This window comes from Amia ocellicauda, unplaced genomic scaffold (assembly GCF_036373705.1).
Source record: "Amia ocellicauda isolate fAmiCal2 unplaced genomic scaffold, fAmiCal2.hap1 HAP1_SCAFFOLD_204, whole genome shotgun sequence".
Lineage (NCBI taxonomy): Eukaryota > Metazoa > Chordata > Actinopteri > Amiiformes > Amiidae > Amia > Amia ocellicauda.
In genome coordinates, this window is record NW_027102767.1 from 3,804 (window position 1) to 9,086 (window position 5,283).

Here is a 5,283-nt window from a genome sequence, read left to right on the forward strand (position 1 = left end):
CCCCTCCCTTCTTCACTACTTGACACTGAAGACACTGACTCAGCTCCACATCAATGCCCAATTGAGATACTGGGCTGCTTTCTAGAAGCTTCTACAAAGATGCAGAGTCTGTGGTGGGCAGTAACTTTGAGTCTTACTACTGTAGAGGCCATGAAAGGGAAAATAAAGCTAAACTGTTGAATTATGAAAAGGAAAAAACACTACACACAACTCATCTAAAGATCAGTCAGTAAAAAATGAAAATAAAAAAACATCCCCACCTCACTGCTCCAAGGGAAGAGCTGCATTGACCCCCATTAATATTTAACTTTGGAGGAAGAAACGGCTAATTAAAATGTAAAAAAATACTGCTGACACCAAGATGATGAATAGGTCAAAGCTCAGCATAAACAAAAAGCTTTTAGGGCATTAAGTGCAGCTACAGTTTGTATGCAACTGCACAAAGGGTTAGACTGCAAAAGCAATGATATAGCATTGTGGGAAAATGAATATCTATATAATATCTATCTTTTTCACAGTTCCAAAGTCTAGTTTGAACTACAATACAAAAAACGCTGCTCGCTGATTACATCTTCACCCAGATTACATGGACAATACATTTTGCAGTAATACCCACCCCAGCCAGATCCTTTCATACATCCTTTGCACCATATATCTATGCTCAAATATCTAAGGTTACAAAATAAGGCCCTCTAATTTGGTTGTAACCAACTTGTACAATGTGGCTTCCAATACACTTTGTGTACATAAGTGCTCCCAATTTTAATTTGTTCATGCACTTCACACTAATGTCCAGCTCATTGGGTCCTTCTTAATCCTGAAGACACTGGATTCTAATGGGAGTAATTATTTTTTCACTGAAAAGTTCTCATAAAAGTTCTCAGTATCATTATTTATTGAGGAAAGTAATAAGCAAAAATTAAATAGGAGAAGGTTTTACAGCAGGAGTCATGTGTCACTGTGTTCTAGAAACAGACAGTAACACCTAGCAATTTCATTGTTCTTCCAATAGTCACTTATTAAGAATACTGGAAGTCTCTTGGATCTGCTTAGGTTTAGTTAGCTGCTTTAAATGAAATGTAATAATTTCCAATAGCTTAAATGCTGTAATTTCTCACGTATGGCACTTTCTAACCTACATCGAGCAGTGCTCCACATGCTTAAATGGTGATACTTGGACCTGATTTAGTTGGGACTAACCGAATTTCAAATGCCACACTACCTTATCTCAAACAGTCCAGCTTAGCTACACCTGAGCATGATCTGAACATGACAAATGGTATAAACTGGTTACTACAACTCCGTTTCAGTCAAAATTAAAAGTGTTCAGCAGATTAAATGTACTGCTCATGGATCTGCAGCAAATGTTAACATTTTCAGTACCATTATTTATTGAGGAAAGTAATAATCAAAAATAAAATAGAAGGTTTTACAGCAGTAGTCATGTGTCATTGCATTCTAGAAGCAGACAGATGAAATATACCCTTTGTTGAAGTGCAGGAGACTATTCAGAAAACCCAATTATGCCTTAATGCTTCTCTATTCATAGAAAGTAAAGTACCTCATATAGCCTGCTTACTGCACTCTAGCCATTAAAACCTAAAGAGCCATTCAGAGAACGAAAGAGCCCTGACTGAGGACTCCGGAGAAAGCTTTTACACCTTTGCCTGTAGCTGGGTTACAATATAATAAGAAGCACTCAAGCAAAGCATTGGATTGCCTTACAAAATACATGTAGCCAATTTATATTTGATTTAGGTTCTTTCCAAGTATATCCTAATAAGAACATGTATTGGTATATATATTAATGTAGTACTGGCTATAATTCTGATCAACTCCTTTTAATTGTTTCATGTAAATTAGAAAACTGGGAAATGTAAGTTGAGAACACTGTGCATGTTACAAATACCCGAGCCCGACAAATACAAAATTTTTGGGTCCAATACCGATAATTGGGTAGCAAAATCCTGATTACCGATATATCTGCAGATATTTACTTTTCTTTGTAAGCATGCAAAGCAGACATTTTCTAGCATGGATCCCTCAAATGTGGCTCTCAGAGAAAAGTTGACAAATATGCACTGAAGTCAGGATTTTTACATTTGAATAATAAACTTCTGTTGGAATGCAATCTCGATCAATTTGCAAACCCAGGTCTCTGGATCAATGCCTTGATCAGTCACCTGTTTGATCATCGTTTGAAAGCTTATTTTCTTTGGTACCAGCGCGTTTCATTTTCAAACAGATCCAATTTAAAGTTTCCATGTCACCCACTGTCATTCATGGCCCGGTGGTGAAAACACGCAGTCTGCTCCAGGGGGTGGTTGGGTCTCATTCAGACGGTCACAGATCAATCAGTTTCGATCGGATTTCTTTGCAAATAGGCTTGCTTTGTTCAGAACTACCTAATGATTAATCTGAATGATGTCCTTATCAAACACAGAGAAGTACACTGTAAACAGAGTTTTCCATCTTGACATTTTGAGTTCTGTACAGGTGTGTGTTGCTTCTACCAAAACATGGATGGTCTTGTTTTGATCAGTAGACTGTCTGGTTCCAGAATGTCATAATTGTCAATATTTTCTGAGATTTTGTATTCCTACTCAGAACAAGTATCCCCCCACCCCCCCCATTTCAGAATGCAGAGGGGAGGGTTATAAAAAACAAATGATTCACACCAGAGAATGCTTCACATCGTTAGAAAGTCTCAGCTTTCATGGGACACTAAACACTTGGCAAACAACAACAGTGAAGAGTAAATGGGATTAAAGAGAAGCACACGGATTTGGTGCCCTTTTAGGGGTTCCAGAGGGGCTTGTCAGCTGAAGGGGTTAACCTTTGTTAACGATTCCATATATGAAAACATGTTTGCTGTTTAGCAAAAGGCATGTGGGAGACTCCCCAAACATCAAGGAAAACAGTACGTCTGGCGCAAACCCAGCACCTCATCACCACGTGAAAACCATCACACAGTGAAGCATGATGGTGGCAGAATCATGCTGTGGAGATGTTTTTCATCGGCATGGACTGGGAAACTGGTCGGAATTGAAGGAATTATGGATGGCACTAAATACAGGGAAATTCTTGAGGGAAACCTGTTTCAGTCTTCCAGAGATTTGAGACTGGGACGGAGGTTCACCTTCCAGCAGGACAATGACCCTAAGCATACTGCTAAAGCAACACTCAAGTGGTTTAAGGGGAAACATTTAAAAAAATGTCTTGGAATGACCTAGTCAAAGCCAAGACCTCAATCCAATTGAGAATCTGTGGTATAAATTAAAGATTGCTGTACACCAACGGAACCCATCCAACTTGAAGGAGCTGGAGCAGTTTTGCCTTGAAGAATGGGCAAAAATCCCAGTGGGTCTATGTGCAAAGCTTATAGAGACGTACCCCAAGAGACTTGCAGCTGTAATTGCTGCAAAAGGTGGCTCTACAAAGTATTGACTTTGGGGGGGTGAATAGTTATGCACGCTCAAGTTTGTCTTATTTCTTGTTTGTTTCACAATAAAAAATATTTTGCATCTTCAAAGTGGTAGGCATGTTGTGTAAATCAAATGATACAAACCCCCCAAAAAATCTATTTTAATTCCAGGTTGTAAGGCAACAAAATAGGAAAAATGCCAAGGGGGGTGAATACTTTCACAAGGCACTGTACATACAGTACTGTGCAAATGTTTGAGGCAGGTGTGAAAAAATGCTGTAAAGTAAGAATGCTTTCAAAAAAGACATGTTAATAGATTATAATTTATCAATTAACTAAATGCAAGGTGAGTGAACAGAAGAAAAATCTACATCAAATCAATATTTGGTGTGACCACCCTTTGCCTTCAAAACAGCATCAATTCTTCTAGGTACACTTTGCACACAGTTTTTGAAGGAACTTGGCAGGTAGGTTGGCCCAAACATCTGGAAACCCCTGTCTGCCTTGAAATTTCTGCCTGGGAGAGACCTTGCTGATGCAGTATAACTACCTTGTGTCTCGTTGCTGTGCTCAGTCTTGCCACGGAGTATGACTTTTGACAGTAAACTATCACCTTGTTAGCCGAGTCTGGCTGTTCCTCAACCAGTTTTATTCCTCCTACACAGCTGTTTCTGTTTCAGTTAATGATTGTGTTTCAACCTACATATTGAATTGATGATCATTAGCACCTGTTTGGTATAATTGTTTAATCATACACCTGACTATATGCCTACAAAATCCCTGACTTTGTGCAAGTTTACCTAGAAGAATTGATGCTGTTTTGAAGGCAAAGGGTGGTCACACCAAATATTGATTTGATGAAGATTTTCCTTCTGTTCACTCACTTTGCATTTAGTTAGTTGATAAATATAATCTATTAACATGTCTATTTTTGAAAGCACTTACTTTACAGCATTTTTTCACACCTGCCTAAAACTTTTGCACAGTACTGTACATAGATACCTTCCATACATAGGTGACATAATGTAGTTAGTAGCATGCTGCGTGTCCGTGGACATTTGGACAGTAATGCTGCACTCTACACCCAGCAACAGAAACCACGTCATACATGGCAATATGTTGCAGGGTGTACCAGCCTCACAGAGACACAATTCGGCCCCCTCATCTGTTCTCCACAGGAGCATATGTACCCCAGAGTGTAAACGCACCACAGAATATTGATAAGAATCATGCTGGCAGGTTCAACCTTGCAGTGTAGACACTGTATTACAAACTTTATACACAGCATCAGCAGATTAATCTCCATGTCAGCAATAATGCCATTAAAATAGTTTGCCGATTATGGTTGTTTGCATAGGAGCCCTGCCCCTGCCTAGGCTCTTAAATTCTTACTTGGTCCATTATGATGGTTGCTACAGTTGTACAAGTTTCGTAATGTATCTGTAATCAAAATACCCATCTGATCTGAGTAACCCTAATGGAATACAGTTACAAAATTTGTAATCTGAATATAATAACAAATCTTAAGAGTGTCGAAAGCAACTTTCACATTCTGTTGGCATATGAAAGAATACTGAGCAGGTTGTATTTGAAGTATGACTGTCCACAGATGTGTGCTTTCAAGGCAATTATTAACGATTAACCTATTGTCTCCGATTTTTCAGCAATTCCGTATAGAATATTTTCTTTTGATTTAAATAAAAGCATGCCCAACCATGTGTCCAAGCAACTCCTGCTGCAAAGTGCATATTTTCTAGTGTAGTACTTTACTTTGATACTACCTCAAAGTAAATAGCAATTGTTATCTAATTAAGATGAATGGTAGAACCCATATGCAACAGACAATTAGACAATACAAA